This window comes from Schistocerca nitens, chromosome 6 (assembly GCF_023898315.1).
Source record: "Schistocerca nitens isolate TAMUIC-IGC-003100 chromosome 6, iqSchNite1.1, whole genome shotgun sequence".
NCBI lineage: Eukaryota > Metazoa > Arthropoda > Insecta > Orthoptera > Acrididae > Schistocerca > Schistocerca nitens.
In genome coordinates this window covers 602836314-602859713 of record NC_064619.1, presented here as the reverse complement: position 1 = coordinate 602859713, position 23400 = coordinate 602836314, and the positions used below count along the sequence as shown (strand labels likewise).

The following is a 23400-nucleotide window of genomic DNA, read 5'->3' as shown; positions in this document are numbered from 1 at the left end:
ATAGTTTGAATGCACATACAATTTCTTTAACAAAATATAATCAATGCTCTTACACTAAACATACAAATCATAATAAACACACAAATGATATCAGTTAATTGTCACATTAACTATTACAGTACACAATAACAGTTAACCTATAATATTTATGGGTGTCAGTGCAAGCCACTACCAACAAATAAAATAATATTTAGGAGATAGGTGGGTAGGATTAGGAAAGGAAAACACACAAAACACACTCACTCATCTTTCCTCCACATTAGTGCTACTGTGTAATTGAATAGTGTTAACTGTGTAAATGCAATTCTGTCAAAATTTTATGTTCATCATGTGTATCAAGTAGTAGTGGCAGCAATGTATGACAGTCAATAATAGTTAGTCAACGTCATAGTCATCATATCTAGACCAATGTTTGCCAAGCCAGATCAAATTGTACTGTTGCTGAACAACTGTCAGAGAGCCAAGATATGCAAATACTTCCTCTCTTCAAAAAAAAAATGTATACTGCTTATTGATTTAACAAAGTGTGTGTGTAGGCAATCTTCTTTCTACTTGAGTGTTCTAGTCTGCCATCTTCATCCTCCTTGTTCCATATAGACCAACAAAAAAAATATGCTCCTCAATTACTTCACCTCTTATCCACCAAACTCCAATAATCATCAGCATTACATAATCTCAATACTTCACTAATACCTTTTCAATACGTCGATCATCAATATCATTTACCTTACCTCTTGTCCACGAAAACTCCAATAATCATCTACTTCACATACTCTCAATACCTCAATAATACGTCGATACATATAAACCTCAGCACCAATATCATTTCACTTCCATAACAACTCTTTCCTCTAGTCAGTCTCCTCGAACAAGTACAGACAAAATCCTAGTGCAACTTCAATTCAGCATCCCATACAATCCGAAGACACAGTGTCCACACACAACCTCTGTATAATCCATCTGACCCAAATTTTCTACTCATTATAAATTATAAGATACATTTTGTTTCCTTGTCCATCATTAAATAAAAGAAATGCATACCTGACCTCTAACAGACTTTAGTTCGAATAACTCTCAGTAAGTAAGTACGATTACGGAGTGTGAATGATCATAATATTTCACAGTGTGTACACCACTTCAAGAATCATAGCAGAAGCAAACATGTGGAGTATTTTTTGTGTCAAGTGTCACTTCCTATTTCAATTGCTCACGAAAATGCAGTGTAATACTGTCAATGGTCTAAACCTAGTTTTGGTATGTCATGTCGTTAGCTTCCTTCCTATTAGCATAAATTTATACAGATTCCATAAAACGTCCAACTCATGTGACTTCCATGAAGTTTTTTGTACTAATGTCGTTCGTCGGATTATAGCAGTTCATTTTCTTATCTTAAAAATATAAGGCACTGAGCGTAAGCAAAACATGCAATAGCGAGTAAATATACCAGTAGAGAACAGAATGTCAACAAGTGGATGCAGCACAATCCCTATAACAAGGCTCTGCCAAGCGAATAATCTACAATTAATACCATAGTGTAACCTAGTCTCTATGTTTGTACACAGTATATCAGCATTTCTATATACTAAATTGAAGAGTAGTTATGACAACAAAACAGAAATGTGTAAATATGCAATCCATACGCACAGCAGCAAACATGCCTTACACAATAAACAGGTCATTAGCATCACATCGACATAAGCAAATAAATGTTCATATGTAATCTTAATAAGTACACATGAAGGCGCAAGCAGATAAATCACAAAGTATAACTTCCATATCTAACCACATCAGCACAATTAATCAGGTGACAATTATAATTTAAATAAATAAGCACAGCAGGCACATAATAGAAAAATATGACATCAGTGAAAAAGCATAGCAGCCAAGCGATGCATAATATACACAAGTAATAACACTGTTCATTAATCAATAATTGTCAAAATCAGCAAATGTACACAAGCACGTCGCTTCACAAGTAAATTCATAGAACATGAAATTTAGCACAAAGTATGAATCACGTAATCGCAAGAAGCAAATTACGTCTAAAGTACGTACCTAAGTGGAATTCTGTTACCTGAAAAATAAGCTCAATTAACCGTTACCTTTTTTTTTATTTATTACTTTCTTCTTCGAAATGACATTCTTCCTGAAAATTTTCTCCATAGTAAGTCGTCTTAACGTCGGACATGCACAGAATTTACCTGAAGGTCTTAAATATTTTACACAACCGTATCCTGAAAAATACTGAACGTTAATAACATAATTTATAAACTCACCATAGCTTTATACAGAATTTAGTCGGAGAAATTAGACTGTGTATTTGTTTACGTCTGTCAGTGCATTCGCACTGAGCGCTCGATCAGCTGTAGGCGCGTGACGTAGAAAGTGATTGTTTGCAGTTAACGACTGCCTTGTGCGGCGCGCCGACTTGACTGTTGCTTTGAGTATGTGCCGCCGCCAAAACACAGCGTGGTATCCTTGTACTCTCTTCGTGTTTACATGTAGCTGTTGGTTTCTCAAAAGTATGTCATTCCACAAAAATTTTTACGTTGGATATATGATGTATTCCCTTAGAGCGCCGAGATTTAAGAGTTTCTACTTCAACAGTGTTATCATGAATAATTTTGCGAACTCTATACGGACCGTTATAAAGCAGAAAAAATTTGCGACATAAGCCTTTTCCTTTATGAGATAAACGGTGGGACTTAATTAACACCTTCTGGCCAACTGACAAGATTTTTAAACGACCAGGACGCTTAGCTGATTTCTCTCTTCTAGCAGCCGCCGATGCAATATTTTGTAGAGCCAGGTTGACAACTTCTGAATGCCGCAGTTTCCGTGAAGGCGGAAAAGGAACGATTTCAGAAATGCGATTTGTTGGTACTTTATTTTTTAATATCAGTATAGGCGGTAAAGAAGTTGAATCATTAGGAAGTTCATTCAGAATGTTTTGAAAAATATGAAGATACTGATCCCACGTTCTGTGATTCTGATGACAATAAAGACGGCACAATTTATTGATTTCCTTCATCCATCTCTCTGAAGCATTAGATTGAGGGTGAAAAAGTGAAATGAAAATTGGTTTAATCTTCCGACGCCGTAGAGTACGAAGCCAAATTTTAGAGCGAAACTGTGATCCATTATCTGATATAACCTTATCAACATGACCAACTTCTTTAAGAAAATGTTTGATGAAAGCATTAGATACTGAACGAGCTGTTGCTTTGCGTAAAGGTGTAAAACACACATATTTTGATGTTAATTCCACTGCTACGAAAATATACGCAAAACCATTAGTAGAACGAACCACTGGACCGAACAAATCGACTGCAGCCATCTCCTTTAATTTCGCTGGAATGATAGGAAACAACGGTGCTCTGTGAGAAACTGTTGGCGGCTTAGCCTTTTGACATAATTTACATTTGGCAAGAACAGATCGAATACGTTTTTCCATATTACTGAAGTAGCAATTTTCTCGTAATTTATGAAAGCATTTTCTGGGACCAAAGTGCGCATAACTGAAATGTGTGTACCAAATCAATTTATTGACCCACTCATCAGGAATACAAACTAACCAAACAGAGTTGTCGACCGATTTTCGTTTGAAAAGAATATCATTGCGAACTAAATAATACTGTCTGATCGCTACGCTTTCCTTTCTCCTCCACTTCTCCTTAATGTCCTTCCAGATTGGATCCTTATTTTGCTCCTTAGCGATGTCCTGGAGCGAAGACGAAATAAAGTTCTCAAACGCAACACCTTGAATGTACATCAAACAATAATGGTTTTCTTTGCCGTCCTCTTCGGCACTTTGTTTCAAACCCATAGGTGCACGTGATAAAGCATCAGCAACAATATTTGAAGATCCCTGTATGTAAACAATACTAAAATCAAATTCCTGTAGGTACAACGCCCATCGTGACAATCTGCCATGAGTTAATTTTGTCGACATAAGAAATTCCAGAGCTCGATGATCGGTGTAAACCTTAGTATGTCTGCCAAACAAAAATGTGCGAAATTTTGTGAAGGCCCATACAACAGCCAAAGCTTCAAGTTCCGTAATCGAATAATTCTTCTCTGATTTAGAGAGAACACGGCTTCCAAAGGCAACAGTTTTCTGTACTACAACGCCGTTTTCTTCTATCTCTTGAAATAAATGTGCACCTAGGCCTTTGTATGATGAGTCCGTCGCCAAACAAAAATCTTTAGATAAATCCGGATGTGAAAGAAGTGGGGCAGCAACTAAAGCATCACGAAGTTGTTCAAATTCTGACTGAGCTTCCTCATCCCAACACCAATTAGAATTTTTTCCAGATAATTCACATAAACGAGGTGTGGCCAAATTGTCCAATCTAACAAAGCGTCTAAGAAAATTACAGACACCAAGGAAACTACGAACATCACGTTTTGTGGTAGGAACAGCATAATTATGAATAGCGTCTAGTTTCTCTGGATCAGGGAGAATACCTTCTGTAGAAATAATGTGACCGAGAAATTTCACCTGAGAACGACCAAATTCAGATTTTTCCAAGTTCACTGTCATGCCAACTCGTGCAAAAATACGTAATAATGAATCCAAAATTTTGTTATGCTCACTCCAAGAACGTTTAGCAATAAGAATGTCGTCAACATAAGAAGTAATATTGTCACGAAGATAAACAGGTAAAATTTCATTTAAGCTACGAATGAATGCTGCTGAAGATACAGTAAGTCCAAACGGTAATTTCCGAAACTGGTAACAGTTACCAAAGGCTAAAAAAGCAGTATATTTTCTACAATCAGGGTGGAGTTCTATTTACCAAAAACTTGCGCGCATATCAATCGTGGATAAAACTTTAATTCCATGGAAATGTTGAAGAAGTTCATCTAAATTTTGTGGACGGTCAGTTTCCGGAATAATAATATTATTTATCTGTCTGGAATCCAGAACCAAACGAATTGACCCATCCTTTTTAAGAACAACGTGTAATGGGCTGGTATAAGGACTGACTGCTGGCTCAACAATGCCCTGATCTAACATGTATTGAAGTTCATTCTTAACCTTGTCTCTGTAAGCCAAAGGAATAGCGTACGTTTTTCCGCGAAATGGTGTGTGTTCTTTTACTTTAAATAAATATTGTAAGCCTTGTATAGTTCCTGTGTGATGACTAAACACTGTAGCATGTGAAGTCAAAATATGGTGCAGCTCTTCTCTTGCAACGTCATCTGGCACTTCAGCTTTCTTAACCTTTTCATTAATTAATTCTTCGCTATTAATTACATCATCCATCGCGTCCCTGTATCTATTGTCATTGTCATGAATAAACACACTGTCGTCATAATGCTCAACAAAAGCATCAGAAGTAAGAAACCTTAAACATTTTGTATCTGATTCAGATCTTGCTAAACACTCGAAAAATTTCAAACATTTCAGCATTCCGGCAACAGTCAAATTCACACTTCCTTCTTTAAAGTTCAAAATTGCCTTATGTGCGTTAAGAAACTCCATACCTAAAATAATCTGTGTACTGAGTAATGGAACAATAATAAAATTAGCAGAAAATTCGTATCCTTGACAAATGAAATTCAGGTTGGTCTGTTGTTTAACTTCCACACCTTTTCCAGAAATCGCTCCTCGAATTGTAGTTTTAGAAATAGGTAACACGGGACAGGCAATAGTTCTTTCACATATACGAAAAACTGATTCACTAATGACGTTCAATGGGCTCCCAGAATCTAAAACTGCAGTGAACTTATTCTTACCCACACATACTTCAATAACAGGATGTAAAAATGCGTCTACATTAGTTTCCTTTTCGTCTAACAAAATGTCTCCCATGTCTTCCAGTCGTACGTAGTGTAAAGTCAAGTGTCATTACTTTCTGAACCGTCTATATTGCTGCCAGAAGCCGAAGCTGCTAGTCATTGTCGATTGTTTGCGTCACGTCTTTGATTATTCGCGTCATTTCGCGGATCAATTTCTACTAATTGCACTTGTCTCTCTGAAGTTCTGTCACGTGGAGGATGCCAATTAGGTCCTTCCTGTCTGTTAGATGCAAATTCTTGGTTGTGTCTGTTATTAAAATTTCTGTTTTCCTGTCTGTCTGCATAACTACTTCTTGTGTAATTTCGACTGTCACTTCTGAAATTATTGTTGTATCTACTACCCTGGTTATTTCTGTAGTAAGAATTTCTGTTACTGTATGAATAATTTCTATCTTGATGATACCGATTACTGTTTCCGTATGGTTGATCATTCCGGTAGGAATTACCGTTATTATAATTGTCTGTGTAATTTCTGTTAGAACGTCTGTTATTGTCATAAGGCTGGTATCTATTGTCCTGTCTGTTACGTCTGTCATTCTCAAAGTTACCCAAATAACGTCCGTTCCGATCACTATCCCTTTTCTCTGAAAATGTATTGTAATTACTGCTACTGAAAAAATTACAAGAAGTCCCGTCGTCGTTGTCATACTCAAGTTCTTGTAGCAAAGTCTTAAAAGTCTCAATGTCGTCTTTACATCTTCCGGCTAAAGCAATTTGTCTTATGGATTGTAGCAGCTTAGTTAAACAAATGCGAATTAATTCAGTCGGACTGTAAGGGTTGGAAAGGAACTGATTCTTTCGAATCATGTCTTCAAAATATTCTGCTGGCGTGCGGAATTCAGACTGTTTGAAATTACGCTGCATAATAAGACTGTGTTTGACTCTGTCTTGCGTGTTTTCGGACCAATATGCCGATAGAAATGCATGATAAAAATCATTCAGATTATTACAATCTCTAATGAGTGCACGCATCCGCGTCGCCGGTTCGTTTTCTAAATATCCACACATAAATTCCAGTTTGTGACTTAGTGGCCAATTTGGTGGGAGTGCATACATAAATTGATCTAACCATGCACATGGATGTATGTCATTTTTAGAATTGCGGAAGATCTTAAATTTCCGAACAGTCAAAAAGTGTTTATAGTCAAAGTTTTCGCCTCGTGGCGACAAAGACCTACCGCGTCTGTCCCAGTTTGAATGTCGATTATTGTCAAGTTCGCGCGCCTGGCGCTCTCTTGTTGTGTCCCGTAAATGAAATAAATTACTTTCTTCAAACCCCTCTGCTATCTGTGATTCTAAATTTCTTCTGCTGTCTTTTCCTACGATTTCGCCTTCAATTTGTTTGACTTGCTTTCGTAATGCCTCAACTTCCCTTTTAACGCGTTCATTAAATTTTCCCTGATTTTCAACATGCTTATTTATGTTCTGGTACTCTTCGGTTTCTGCAAATGGTAATGGAGCTGTATCATCTGAATCTCTATCCCCATTTAAACTAAGACTTGTCAATTTATCTGAAATCTCCTCAACTCTTTCCGATAAATCACCTATTTGTTCTTTCTGTCTATTTACGTCTTCCGTAAGTGTCGCGACTCGGGTTTCAGTATTAACACATTTGGTAGTTAACTGTTCATATTGTTGTGTTAGTTTATTTATTCTGTCATTTGGTACGGATTCCTCGATTCTCTCAAATATTTCTTCCTTATCGTGTGCACGTTGTAAATTTAACTCTGAAAATTTCTGTACTATCACGCGATCTCTCTCCTCCTGTTCTCTATCCTGTTCCCTTTGTCTAATCTCTACTGCAATTAATCTATTATTGTGAGCATTCAAAATCGGTTGTACTTCTTCTCTGATTTCTTTCTTTAATTCATCTTTCATATTTTTGAAACATGTCCCTATTCGTGAATCTAACCGTGTTTCCATTGTTTCCATCTCTGTTTTAATTGTGCCTAATTGTGATCCCAACTGTGATCCCAGTGAGTCTAACCGTGTTTCCATTGTTCCCCTATCTGTTTTTAATTCAGATCGTAACTGTGATCCCAGTGAGTCTAACCGTGTTTCCATTGTTCCCATCTGTGTTTTAATTGTTCCTATTTGTGATCCCAAATTTAATATTGCACCCATCAACTGCTCCATATTAGCTTGTTCGCAATTCCTTTCGCCCCTAACATTTCCCGCAAAACCAGTTTCATTCGTCATAGCTGTAAAGCTATCTGTGTTTGATGCTATTCCAGAATTTTCTATCGTTAATCTCGTATTCTGTGAATTTTCTGATTGAGAAAAATTTTGAAATGGTTCCGGACTACTTTCCCGACTTATTAAATTGATTTCCACTTCATTATTCAACATACTGTTCTCCTGTGTTGGCGAGTTCGCCATGTCAACAATTTCGTCATTCTCACTATTCATCATTTTTGCCTTTTTCATTGATCGCGTAATCATTTACAAAATATACAAAACTCGTCACTATATGAAAATTACACACAATGACTCTTTATCTCCAACAATACCCTTCACACGAAATGCTTCCCTCAAACACGATTAACGAACAATTGAAATAATTGCATTAAATTGTCAAACGCGTATACAAGGCAATAAAAATTAAATTTTGAAAAATACCATTAGAAGAATGCTAATTACCAAATCTACACATGCAATATAGACTACAATTACTAACTACAAATTACTACAACAATCCTACTGTCTACTATTTCTACAATCAGAAGAATTCCAAGGGACGATCCGAAGCAGTGGACGCCACGTGCATGGGGGCTTAATAAATATATTAATGCAAATAATTTTAATTTTTTTTTTTTTGCTTTAGTAGCTGTCTGTCCGATTACGAAGTCTCGTAACGGTTGGCCCTGACTGTTATTGTTACGCAATCTGACTGCTTAGAACAATAACAAAGAATGAAATGGAAATTTTCATTAACACAGTTAATTAATTAAGCCCCCAGCAACTATAAAACCAACGCAACAACAAGCACAAGAGTAACTGTTCTGTGTGTGGGAGTGTGACTCAACGTACGCATCTGGCACGGTTCTTCTTCAACAACACAACAATTTTTAAATAACATTATACTGAATTAATTAAAGAAAATACAAATACCATAATTACTCAAGAGAACCACAATTACACTCTAATCCAAGAACCCAAGCCAGATGCTTTGTTGACTGAACCTGTAATGACACATTATTTAAAACATGGAAATAATGAAAAATAAATCAAGTTTCGTTACCTTCATATATTGACCAAAATCACTCTCATAATTACAATATATCTCCACACCGCCTCGCTATTACCACATCTGAACAAGAACCTTTCAGTATCACATCTCAGCAAGCACTCCCTACTAGCACATCTGAACACCAACTGACTACTACGAGTCCTGGACAAGCACTGACCTCTAGCACATCTCAATAATGACTGCCCGTGGAGGCGGCGGAACAATGCTCTCTAGCGATCTCTGGCGCTGTGGCTCAGTGTAGCCACCTTTCAACGCTCAACAACTGTGCAACTCCGCATTGACAGAGGTGAAGTAAGCGATAAGAGAAGGAAAACACCCCGCACTCGATTGACGTTTGAACTCAGTACCTTCGTATATGAAGCCTGAGACTCATTCACCAAGTCACTGCGCCACATGTAACTGGGGTAACTGACTTATCTGGTGTACAGACGACACACTTTTCACTGTACTATGTGTGTTATTACACTTCTTTCTCTTTTAATTCTCAAGCAATCACATCACTGTCTCTTCGTCTGTCTTCATTCACCGTGTTTTATCACGTTCCCATTTCATTCCTTGTATTCGTATTTATGGTTTTACTTCTCACAAACGAACGTAATGTGTGTGTTTTTTCTGCACTGTATTTATTCTAAATGTTGTATTATTCTACGATAGATGTAACTTATAATATGCATGTAGAATGCCTGGATAGATGTAAGAGTGCGCCCGATGGCCGTAATATTGCCGAGGTGAATGAATAAATAATATTACTTCTTGTAAAGGTTTTTTCTCAAATTACCACTACCAGTAACAAACTTTGTCCAGTATTGTATTACTTATTTATTTAGCGATTTGTTTCGAGGTAAACCTCATCTTCAGGCTAAAAGGCATTATAAAAACGACTTTAAAATAAGGCCATACTGATGTTACATAGTCTTTTCGTAAATGCTGCGTTCATCTTTTTTCTTCTGGCGACAAATCGATAGTCAAATCGAAACCAACCGTATTTCGACCGCCATTTTGTCCACTGCACTACGGAACTGTTTGTGGTCGTGTTTCCAAGTTACTGCTATGTTAGTGACACAGTCGTTTGACTCTAGCCCCCGGAAATATATAAAATAAATAGTTTATATCATGACGTGTTCAATAATATTGTAACAGATGCTCAATTTGTAATGCATTTCGTCATCTTACATCTGTAATACGATAACAAGACGCACAGAACACAGATAAACGTCTGACAGCACACAGATCGACAAATCGATAGTCAAATCGAAACCAGCTGTATTTCGACCGCCACCTTGTCCACTGCAATTCGGAACTGTTTGTGATCTTGTTTCCAAGTTACTGCTGTAGTAGTGACAATTTGTGAACAGTGAGCAGGAGAGGCAGGGAAATCGAGGCACCCCAGCACATCACTACGAGACTCCCAGGCCAGAAGAAAAAAAATGACCACAGCATTTACGAAAAGACTATGTAACATCAGTATGGCCTTATTTTAAAGTTGTTTTTGTAATGCCATTTAGCCTGAAGATGAGGTTTAACCCTCGAAACATGTCGTTAAATAAATAAGTAACACAACAGTTGACGAAGTTTGTGACTGGTAGCGGTAATTTTTAAAAAAACTTTACACTATCCTTGAGACAGTCACGGTCGAAAAATAGTCAAAATGGGTTCAATTTCTAATATTACTTCTTGTTTGTGAGTTCGCAACGAAAAGAAAAACAGGACGCACAAATGTTTGACGTCGTCCGAGACTAGTATTGCCGGGGGTGTGGAGCCGTGAGTATTTGCCAGAGGAGCTGCGTTACAGTCCTGTTGCTCACCACAGGAAAGGCACGCTGGATCACGTCCTTATTTTTTTTTGAGTCGTCAGTCTTCTGACTCGTTTGGTGCGGCCCGCCATTAATTCCTCTTATGTGCCAACCTCTTCGTCTGAGTAGCATTCGCAACCTACATTATGAATTATTTGTTGGATGTATTGACCATGTCTCGTAAATGTTAACTGGAATGTACCGTATTGCAGTTATTTTACATATGGTATTTTCCTTTTTTTCAGATGGCGTACAAAATAGTGTAGTGTTTTGGTGAGTAAAACTCTATTTATTAAGTGTTCCTATAACTAAATACTGAATACATGGTTCTTGAAGTAGCCTGACTAATATTGTACGTTGTCTTAGAGAAGATATCTTTTTGATCGCGAATCATTCGATAGGGTAAGAATTCAGATGAAAGCAGACTTAAATTCAATAATAATGTACGCTGCTGTAACACTTGAGTGGGTACTCAATTCTGCAGTTTATAACGGCAGAGAGTGGTGCCAGTATATGGAAGAGAGAGAAAAATCACGACAATTCCCTCGACGAGATCAGTTTGCACGCCTACACTTGCTTTCTTAACTAGGTCTGAGCCTATGGAAGACCTCCGTGTATATATCTACATCTACATACATACTCTTCAAGCCAGTGTACAGCACATGCCGGAGGCTACGCTGTGCCATACTTCTAATGTCCTATCCTGCTCCACTTTAAGATCAAGCGGAGCATGCCTCTATAGGAACTGTAATCTTGCTTATTCTGTCCTTAAGCGAGAACAACGTCGGTGGCAGTGGAACCATTGTTCAGTCTGTCGCAAATGCGTTTCTGTAAACGCCTTCAGTAGCGTTGCGCAAAGGATGGTCCCTTTCTCTTCTAAGAGTCCCATCTAAATTAGCGAAGCATTTCTGTAACACATTTGCAGCGATCGGACCGGCCTATAAGAAACCTAGCAGCTCGCATCTGGACGCCTCCGTCCGAGCCTTGCCCATTCCTTCAGTTCAGGATAGCTGTGAATAATATTCTTCGTAGTTTACGCATAAAGCACACTTTCTGTGCAACAAACGTCCTTGGAATCGTAACTTTTCCTGCTACGAGAAGCTACTGGATTACTGGATGCGCATCATTCAGGCGCGGATCCTGGAAAGGGGGTGGGGGAAGGGGGGTGGGAGAGGACATGCGACGGCCGGGGTGGCTGAGCGGCTCTAGGCGCTACAGTCTGGAACTGCGCGACCGCTACGGTCGCAGGTTCGAATCCTGGCTCGGGCATGGATGTGTGTGATGTCCTTAGGTTAGTTAGGTCCCATAGTCCCATAGTGCTCAAAGCCACTTGAACCATTTTTTGGAGAGGACATGCGGTTATGGACCCCCTCTCCTCGCAAAGAACATTTTTAAGCGAAGCGTTTATATGTTTACGTACTTCAATTTCCATTTTTCACAGCTCAGAGAATAAAGCGGCATGAAAAATAAGTGTCTGGAACTTATACGCTACGTTGAATACAGGATATTTTTGACCGCGAGAGCCAGCGCATATCGAATGAAATTTGGCGTAACCGATAACATTTCAGTCAGATAACGATTTCCGAAATGTTGGCGGAAACGAATAAAAGAAACAGCATTCTCCTCGCAGATTAGAACTGGGGCCGAAGGGATTACCCGAGCGGTCTAGGGCGGTGCAGTCATGGACTGTGTGGCTGGTCCCGGCGGACGTTCGAGTCCTCCTTCAGGCATGGGTGTGTGTTTGTCCTTTGGATAATTTAGGTTAAGTAGTGCGTAAGCTTAGAGACTGATGACCTTAGCAGTTAAGTCCCATAAGATTCCACACACATTAGAACTGGGTGCCGGACCGAGACTCGAACTCGGGACCTTTGCCTTTCGCGGGCAAGTGCTCTACCAGTTTGGAAGGTAGGAGACGAGGTACTGGCAGAATCGAAGCTGTGAGGACAAGTCGTGAGTCGTTCTTGGTTAGTTCAGTTAGAAATGAAATGATATATACTTTGTTCATTCTATTCTCATTACAAATTGGAACAAATGTTTATTTTCCCGTCCTTATAAAGAAAAAAATTAAAATAAAAAATAAAAAAACAAAAAAAAGTTGGTAGAGAACTTGCCCGCGAAAGGCATAGGTCCCGAGTTCGAGTCTCGGTCCGGCACGCAATTTTAATCTGCCAGGAAGTTTCATATCAGCGAACACTCCGCTGCAAACTGAAAATATCATTCCAGCATTTCCTCATTTACACGATGTGAACAGAGTGCGCACGTTAGAGAGGAGCAAACGTGGTTCACCACAAACGAAATATGCAGTGTTATAGAGGAGCGCTGCTGGCCACGAACAATAGTGGAGGAAGTTAAGCAGAAAATAAAAACTGTATGTTCGTATGGGTTCGAATTACTGACGAGAAGGTCTTCTGCCACTGATGCCTCAAAGAAAAGTGGCACTGGTCACCGTGCTGTTTACACAGAAGAAATGTAATTCTTTAGCAGCCTTCGTTTCTAGACACGCGAATGACAGATAAGAGCAGGTTCAGAAACGGTAGTCTCAGGCACCCTGAAATAATTCCGAAACCAATCTAACAGCAGTTCTTTTCGAGGAGGAAGTCAGGCTTCCCCTCTCCTTCGCATTCTGCCCGAATCTCGTGGTCGTGCGGAAGCGTTCTCGCTTCCCACGCCCGGGTTCCCGGGTTCGATTCCCGGCGGGGTCAGGGATTTTCTCTGCCTCGTGATGGCTGGGTGTTGTGTGATGTCCTTAGGTTAGTTAGGTTTAAGTAGTTCTAAGTTCTAGGGGACTGATGACCATAGCTGTTAAGTCCCATAGTGCTCAGAGCCATTTTAACCATTTTTTTCCTTCGCATTCTGTTTATTCATTACTTCATTCGTGCTGACAGTATTTTTCTTTTCGTATCCTTCACCACTGCAACGTACGCAGTAACGGCCGCACACAAAACAAGAATTTGCCAATTGTCTTTCAGCGCTCGGCATCACATCAGCCTGTTCTCTGTGCGTAGTACTGATGTGCGCGCTTCTGCTGCGTCTTTCCATTTGCCTTGGAAAGCGATTTGTTTCTCGCCTTGAAGAGCGTGTAAATGGGCGCTCGGTAATTGCGACTGGCTCGCCATCTGTGGCGCAGCGCGGCAGAAGTGGGACAGCAGACGGGCCGCGCGCTAGAGCGCCGGCACTGCACGCCCGCCGCGGCGTCTATATTTACTGCGCGGTGCGCGCAGATTGCGTGCGGCGCGGAAGGTTAGCTAGCGCTAGCAGTCGTAATGACGGGACGCGCCGGCCGCCGGCTATATTTGGCGCAGCGCGCATGCGCACTGGCCACTGCGAAGCGCGCGCCGCGCCGCACCGCACAAGGTCCAGCTCTCTGTCTCTCTCTCTCTCTCTCTCTCTCTCTCTCACACACACACACACACACACACATCTCCACCCGCGCGGTTTAACGAGCCCTTACATGTCCAGCCTCTTCAGCTCTGGGGCACCAGAGCATGTTTATCGCTGCAATATTTCTGTTACATATAACTGACGACACAGAGCACTAAAACTTTTCGCTGTAGTTAATGACACCTTGCAGGACGTAAGCAAAGTATTGACGCGTGTATCCTTGGCGTTATATGGGTTCTGTATACAGATAAGTCACCAGTTCCGTGTGTCACGTCATGCGGCAAGTGATGAGAATACACGTATCTTCCAAGAAATAGCGTGTTGATGCACCTGTGAAACCCAATATAGCAGTGAGTTTATTACTTTTTATTGTATTTGTCTGTCTTCTAGCTGCCCAGCTATGAGCCAATTACATTGTTATTTAATATATCACAATTATATAAAGTGTGGTATTTACCAGCTGTACCGGTATGAAATGAGCGTTAAGATACAAATGTGTCGATAGGGAACATATGTTGTGAACGAGCCTTAATTTTTTTTGTTTACTTGGTATGAGATCTGTCAAAGATATTTAGTATACATCAAGTCCTAGAACAAACAACATCATATGTTTTCATCGTGTTAACAATGTCGAATTTTGTACCAGAAAGTGACGATTTGCGGAAAGCATTAATTTTTTTGGTTTCATTTGAAAAAAAGTGCTGCAGAGTCGCATCGAATGCTTGTCGAGGCATATGATGATCATGATCAGAAGCAACGGTTCAGAAATAATGATTGCGATGTAAGAAATGAAGAACGTGGAAGACCACCAAAAAAAGTTCGAAGACGCCGAATTGCAACCAATATTGGATGAAGATGATACTTCGAGTCAGAAGCAAACGGCAGCAATGCTAAATGTTGCACAACAAACAATTTCTGGCCGTTTGAAAGCTATGGGAAAGATCCAAAAGTGTGGAAAATGGGTGCAACATGAATTGAATGAAAGACAGATGGAAAACCGAAAAACCATTTGTCAAATTTTGCTTCAAAGAAATGAAAGAAAATCAGTTTTGCATCGAATTGTTACTGGCGATGAAAAATGGATTTATTTTAAGAATCATAAACGGGAAAAATTATGAGTTAATCCGGGACAACCATCAACATCGACTGCAAAACCAGATCGATTCGGCAAGAAGACAATGCTCTGTGTTTGGTGGGATCAGAAAGGTGTGGTGTATCATGAGCTTCTAAAACCCGGTGAAACTGTGAATACTAATCGCTTCAGACAACAAATGATCGATTTGAACTATGCATTGATCGAAAAAAGACCAGAATGGGCCGGAAGACATGGCAAAGTAATTTTTTTACACAACAATCCACCTGCACACAAAGCAAAACTGGTTCAGGATACAGTCAAAACACTCGGCTGGGAGCTGGTACCCCACCCACGGTATTCACCAGACTTGGCTCCCTCCGACTACCATTTGTTTTGATCAATGGGACACGCATTGGCTGAGATACACTTCGATTCCTACGAAGAAGTCGAAAATTGGGTGTCTGATTGGTTTGCTTCAAAAGACGAAGATTTCTATTGGCGTGGTGTCCACAAATTGCCAGAAAGGTGGTCAAAATGTATAGAAAGCAATGGTCAGTACTATGAATAAAATGTTTTTACTTTTCAATTCAAAATTAGTGTTTCATTTTCACAAAAAAAAACGCTCATTTCATACCGGTACACCTGTCATTAGAGGATTTTCAACACATTTTACTATTTCTTAATTACATATTATCACTACAAATAACAGTCCGGAACCGCGCTGCTGCTACAGTCGCACGTTCGAATCGTGCCTCGGGCATGGATGTGTGTGATGTCCTTAGGTTAGTTAGGTTTAAGTAGTTCTAAGTTCTAGGGGACTGACGACCTCAGAAGTTAAGTTCCATGGTCCTGAAAGAAAGGATATTGCGGAGACATGGCTTGGCCACAGCCTGCGGGATGTTTCAACAATGAGATTTTCACTCTGCAGCCGGACCGAGACTGGAACTCGGGACGTTTGCCTTTCACGGGCAAGTGCTCTACCATATGAGCTAACCAAGCACGACTCACGCCCCGTCCTCACAGCTTTACTTCTGCCACACAGTTATAATCTGCCAGGAAGTTTCGTGTCAGCGCACACACCTCTCCAGAGTGAAAATCTCATTCTGGAAACACCCCCCAGGCTGTGGCTAAGCCATGTCTCCGCAATATCGTTTCTTTAAAGAGTGCTAGTTCTGCATGGTTCGCAGGAGAGCTTCTGTTAAGTTTGGAAGGTAGGAGACGAGGTACTGGCAGAAGTAAAGCTGTGAGGACGGGGCGTGAGTCGTGCTTGGGTAGCTCAGATGGTAGAGCACTTGCCCGCGAAAGGCAAAGGTCCCGAGTTCGAGTCTCGGTCCGGCACACAGTTTGAATCTGCCAGGGAAGATACAGACGCGTTGCTGTTAACGAGGGGCCGGCCTCTGTGACCGAACGGTTCTAGGCGCTACAGTCTGGAACCGCGCGACCGCTACGGTCGCAGGTTCGAATCCTGCCTCGGGCATGGATGTGTGTGATGTCCTTAGGTTAGTTAGGATTAAGTAGTTCTAGGTTCTAGGGGACGGATGACATCAGCAGTTAAGTCTCATAGTGCTCAGAGCCATTTGAATCTCGAGCACTGAAATGTATTACGAAGCGATTCCCAGCACACAGAATTTCGTCTCGACTTACCGCACCACGGACCCATGTTACATGGCGTTTCAGGAATTCGGTAGTGGTCGGTGTTTCCTTGTAAATATCTCGTTTTAACTTTCCCGACAGGTAAAAGTCCAGAGGTGTAGAGTTTGCTACATTTGCAGGACTTTTACGTTTGCTGAACGGCAGATCCAACTGTTTCCAATTGTTTTTGTATAGGCTTGACGTCCGCCGGTTTTCGTGGCCTTTGTCTCGACGGTAGTATCTTCTGAGCCGTTGCACAGCGGCATATTCCTCTTCAAACGTCTTCAATGCTCGACGTTTCGATCCCTCTGCTGGGATCTTCTTCAGCATTCCGCTGGTCTCCCTGGGTGACTGAACGCTATCAAAAGACAAGGTCATGTTTCACTTATAAAGGCTACTTTTACTTTCCCGCCTTTTTTTTTTTTTTTTAGTCGAGTTGCTGGGTAATGAGTTGTTAGGCAGTATTGGTGGACCATCGTCATTGGGTAAATACTGAAATGAGATACTGGCACAGAGGGGGAATCCAAAATACAGTTGTTATCGTGCCGCCATGTTTCTTTCCTGCTAGCTGATACGTTCTATTTCAATAGAGCTGACGGGTACACGCTTCCGTCTTCGCGGCTAGCCGCTATCACGGAAGTAAACACACAGCCACGGCGTGCGAGGAACATAAATAACCACCCGGAAACAACCGAGGCGGCACGATAACAATAGCGTTTTGGATTCCCCTCTTTGTCAGTCTTTGATTTCAGTATTTATCCGATGACGACGGTCCATCAATAGCAGCCGGAAGATTTTCAAGCAGTGACTCCACTTCTCCGAAAAAGCGCGGAAAACTACAGCCGTTTCTAATAAGGGAACCTCCCCATCGCACCCCCCTCAGATTTAGTTATAAGTTGGCACAGTGGATAGGCCTTGATAAATTGAACGCAGATCAGTTGAGAAAACAGGAAGAAGTTGTGTGGAACTGTGAAAAAATAAGCAAAATATACAAACTGAGTAGTCCACGTGTCGCATAGGCAACATAATGGACAGCCTTTGCTCAGGAGCGTCGTGGTCTGGTGGTAGCGTGAGCAGTTGCTGGACTAGTGGTCCTTAGTTCAAGTCTTCCCTCGAGTGAAAATTTTATTTTTGCATAGTTATTATCTGTCCGTTCGTTCATTGACGTCTTTGTTCACTGTAATAAGTTTAGTGTCTGTGTTTTGCGACCGCATCGCAAAACCGTGCGATTAGTAGACGAAAGGACGTGCCTCTCTAATGGGACCCGAAAACATTTGATCGCAAGGTCATACGTCAACTGATTCCCCCACAGGAAAACACGTCTGATATATTCTATATGACACTGGTGACGGCATGTGCGTCACATGACAGGAATATGTTGTCGACCCACCTAACTTGTACACTTGGCGAAGGGGTAAAAAGATTCTTCTACCTTGCCCGATTTAGGTTTTCTTGTGGATGTGATAATCACTCCCAAAAAAGTGATGAAAACATAAGAGTTTGTCACATAAACTGGAAATAAAAAATTAAACTCTTTACTTGATGGAAGATTTGAACCATGGACCTCTCGCTCCGCAGCTACTCACGTTACCACGAGACCACGGCGCTCCTGCGTTTTCTCTCTCCTTGACGTTGCCTATCTTCCCATGAACTACTCAGTTTGTATATTTTGCTTATTTTTTCACAGTTCCACACAACTTCTTCCTGTTTTCTCAATTCATCTGTTTTCAGTTTTTCAAGGCCAACTTATAACTAAATCTGAGGGGGGTGCGATGGGGAGGTTCCCTTGTAAGTATATTACTGTATTTCTATAGACACTGTCTTTTCAGGGACAACTGTGTAATCCTAATGAATATCCCAGCAGATGGTTGCCGAAGTTGGCGTAGGAATATGACACGGCCTAACGACTCGAAAGGTTCCACCATCAATGTCCAACGCTCTGTTGAAAACGTCTGTAATTCTAAGTGCAGAATGGGTCAGACATCCGCCATGTTGGTACCACATGCGTTGCCCTACGTCCAGTGGGATGTCTCCCAATAACTGCGCCACCATATCTGTTAGGATACTTGCGGCTGTTTGGAATTACGTCACGGAAACGAGAACCGCTGGTGCGGTTCTTGAAACTCCATACTCCACCGTGACACGCCAAGGTCGTCGTTTATCTTCTATTCAGCACTAGTGTATATTGCGAGGATAGATTTGCACCTGATTTGTGAAGGATACTTCACTGGTAAACAAAATCTTGCACAGAAACACTGTAAACGATTCTGAAAGTCACTGACGTGTTGACTGAGCGAACGTAGAAAAGCCGGCCGCTGTGGCGGAGCGATTCTAGGCGCTTCAGTGTGGAAGCACGCTGCTGCTACAGTCGCAGGTTCGAATCCTGCCTCGGGCATGGATGTGTGTGATGTCCTTAGGTTAGTTAAGTTTAAGTAGTTCTAAGTCTAGGGGACTGATGACCTCAGATGTTAAGTCCCATAGTGCTCAGAGCCATTTTTTTGAACGTAGAAAGGTTGCTTAGTAATGTAGCGTAGAATTCGCAGAACGCTTCTTTGCCTGACGGCAGTCGCCAGTGCTGATGCCATGTTGGCTGACTTGCGGGTGGCATTCAGTCCCACCGTATGGCTTAGTGAACAAAATGAGCGCTTATGGGTTGCCAGAGTAGCTGTGTCAATGGTGTAGTGTTAGCAGTTAGCCAACACTACGCACACTAATTGAAAGAGGCGGCCAAGATGCACGCGCTAACTCACGCAGGATGGCGTGAGGTCTGAAACAGGATACGTAATGAATGCTATAAAGAAAAGTACGTAGCTTCTGGAATACTTAACTTTAATCCATCATTTGTATACATCGTTCTTGATGAGACATGCTTCATACGATAACTGTCAATTGCTATGGCGCCTTGCGAGGTCGTAGCCATTGACTTAGCTGAAGGCTATTCTAACTATCTGCTCTGCAAATGAGCGAGGCTTCGTCAGTGTGCATCGCTAGCTAAGTCGTCCGTACAACTGGGGCGAGTGCTAGTCCGTCTCTCGAGACCTGCCGTGTGGTGGCGCTCCGTCTGCGATCACTTACAGTGGCGACACGCGGGTCCGACATGTACTAATGGACCGCGGCCGATTTAAAGCTACCACTTAGCAAGTATGGTGTCTGGCGGTGACACCACAAATGGAGGTGCCCAATTCCTTTCCACGAGTCTTCTAAAACTATCCAACACCGAACGGAGCCATCTGGTGTGCATAAGAAGTGTCCATATCATATCAGTCTGCAATTTTTAATCGTATTTGTAGGCTACTCTCGTTTTCTCCAAACCATCCCTTACATACATCCATCACAGACCTTATCCGTAAAGCCCTTACTATTTACGATACACGTAAATAACGGTGGATAAGGTAGGAAACTCTGTGAAGACGTTCGGGTACGATATTGTTGTAAATAGGAAGCTGTATTGTCAGAAAATTGTAGCAAAATGCAGGAAGGTCTGCAGACGATCAGCGAATGCTGAAGTACGGGCAGTTGACTATCAACGTTAAAAAATTTAACATATTGCTCATAAATAATCAAAGAGGTCCATTACTGCTCTCTTACACTATACGCAATAAATCAGCGGGAACATTAGCAGCTGTAAAACACCAGCGAATAACAAATAATCGCCCGGAGCGAACTAAAGTGGAACAACATCATAAAACTACGCACTGGAAAAGCAGATATTAGCTTACGATTGATTGCCAAAACAATTGGCGTTCGCCGCGCGTGATTAGCCGAGCGGTCTAAGGCGCTTCAGTCATGGACTGTGCGGCTGGTCACGGCGGAGGTTCGAGTCCTCCCTCGGGCATGGGTGTGTGTGTTTCTCCTTAGGATACCTTAGTTTAAGTAGTGTGTAAGCTTAGGGACTGATGACCTTAGCAGTTAAGTCCCATACGATTTCACACACATTTGAACATTTTTTTTTTTAATTGGCGTTCGTATATCACTAGGCCAATTCTTGGTTACCAGTAATTTGCGCTCTGTTTTAAGAATAACTAGTTTTTTACGCACCTTAGTGTTTGCGACGCCATATCCATCGATCTGTGTGTCGTACATTGATATAATTTTGTAGATAAGTTCAGTGTTATATGGGAAGAGTGTCCGCAAAATGTGGTACGAGTGGAGTGACTAGCAAAGAACGTCGGGTCTGATGCTGCAGTTTTACTGTATGAATCGCGAATATGTAGTTTCATCCTTTCATTATTTTGTAGGGAAGTCAATGAGGAAGTAGCAAAGTGCTCTCATTCTCAAATACTCGGTGAAAACGTTGTGGGTAATATGCGCAGTGCGAGTTACGCTGTCTCAAAACATACACCTAGTGCCTCTGGTTGATACGTCACTTATTGTCTTAAACCTTTAACGTAACATCATAGCACTTAATGGGTACATTACTACACAAGCGTGGTAAGATTTGTCGGTAATTATATGAAACACTGAAACTTAAATTTTTGACTGCCCGCAAGCCGATAGGCAACTAACAACTTTGACGGGTGACAGTTTTAGGCGTTTAGTGATATAGATTGCTGTTCACTGTGAGACTCTTGCCAGGAGCCAAATCAGGGCGGGCCCTACCAGGGATGCGGACAGTTCATGTTCTTAAAATTCGCCGCGCGGGGTAGCTGTGCGGTCCAAGGCAAGCTGTCACGTTTCGCGGGGCTCCCCCCGTCGGAAGTTCGAGTCCTCCCTCAGGCATGTGTGTGTGTGTGTGTGTGTGTGTGTGTGTGTGTGTGTGTGTGTGTGAGTGTGTGTGTTAGCAGTGTTGAAGTTAGATTGAGTAGTGAGTAAGCGTAGGGACCGATGACCTCAGTAGTTTGGTCCCATAGTCCTTACCACAAATTTCCAAATTTTTTTAAAATTCCGAGAGCGGACGTTGAAATAAGATTCAGGAACATTAGTTTCTGTCACACATCCCACAAAGTGATCACCATGTCAGGGAAACCGGACTGTGTACGTAGGGCTACCGACAGGCGCTCTTCTGAAGCACAGTTCGGGAGTGGAACAGGATACGGGGAAAAGACAGTGGAACCGAAAGTACTCTGCGCCACACACTGTGATTTCGTACACTTACGTATGCACTCTACGGTGGTTCACCAATTGTAGCTGTTGATAAAGGGTGGTATATATAATCAGGACCCGTACCACTCATCCAATACAACGAAGTGAGGTTCCACAGTGTTCAAACCGTTGATTTCGAAAATGGTAGACATCGAGGTCAGACTTCAAGAAGACTGTAAAAATTATAAAGAGAGCGGGTGCTAACAGATGTGAATATTACAGAAGCATCACGTTAAAAAGTCATTGCCGCAATTTACGGGGACGAACTACGAGGCGTCTTTTTATGTAAGTACCGTTTATGAAATTAAAAAAAGACGTGCTAAGATATCTGAATAATTTTATTTTTACATGAAAGCCTGTACCTTAATCTACTTTTCTACATAATTTCCGTCAATATTGAGGCACTTGTCATAACGTTGTACCAGTTTTTGAATACCCTCCTCATAGAAGTCTGCCGCCTGACTTGTTAACCACTGCATCACCACTATTTTGACTTCGTCATCGTCTTGAAGACGCCGACCGCCCAGGTGTTTCTTCGAGCGCGGGAAAAGATGGTAGCCACTGGGTGCAAGATTGCGGCTGTACGGAGGATGATCTAGAGTTTCCCATCGAAAAGACGTGATGAGATCTTTGGTCTGATTCACCACATGCGGACGAGCATTGTCTTGCAGCAAAACGATGCCCTTGCTCAACTTCCATGGACTGTTGCTTTGATTCTTGTGTGACGTAGGCCACCCATGTTTCATCGCCCGTAACAATTTGGCTTAAGAAATCATCACCGTCGTTGTGGTACCGCTCAAGGAAAGTCAATGCACTGTCTAAACGTTTGGTTTTGTGCACATCCGTCAACATTTTCGGTACCCAACGTGCGCACAATTTTCGGTAATTCAAGTGCTCGGTCACAATGCCATACAAAACACTACGAGAAACATTAGGAAAGTCATCCCGCAAGGAAGAAATCGCAAAGCGTCTGTTCTCCCGCACCTTATTGTCCTCTTCTTGCACCGAACTTTCATTAACGACCGAAGGACGCCCACTCCGTTGTTCATCATGCACATTTGTGCGGCCATCTTTAAATGGTCTCACCCACTTTCTTACCATTCCATCACTCATAATGTTTTCTCCGTAAACTGCACATCTCACGATGAACATCGATCGCTTTTAGGCCTTTAGCACTAAGAAATGTTATAACAGCCCGTACTTCAGATTCGGCGGGACTCACGATTATCGGAGGCATCTTAAACACTCAGTACACAACGTAAACAAGGAAGAATCAGACTGTAATGGCGTCAGTGCGTAGATTAAGGTACAGGCTTGCATGTAAACATATAATTATTGAGAAATCTTAGCACGACTTTTTTAAATTTCAAAACGGTTCTAAC

General features: G+C 41.5%; 1 long non-coding RNA gene across 1 annotated transcript in view; it reads left to right on the top strand.

The window, feature by feature from the left end:
* Positions 1–23400, top strand: part of LOC126263640 (uncharacterized) — a 182222-nt gene that overhangs the window by 101985 nt on the left and 56837 nt on the right. The window contains exon 2 of the long non-coding RNA XR_007546875.1: positions 11094–11121. This is a non-coding gene — a long non-coding RNA (uncharacterized LOC126263640). The remainder of the gene's footprint in view (positions 1–11093; positions 11122–23400) is intronic.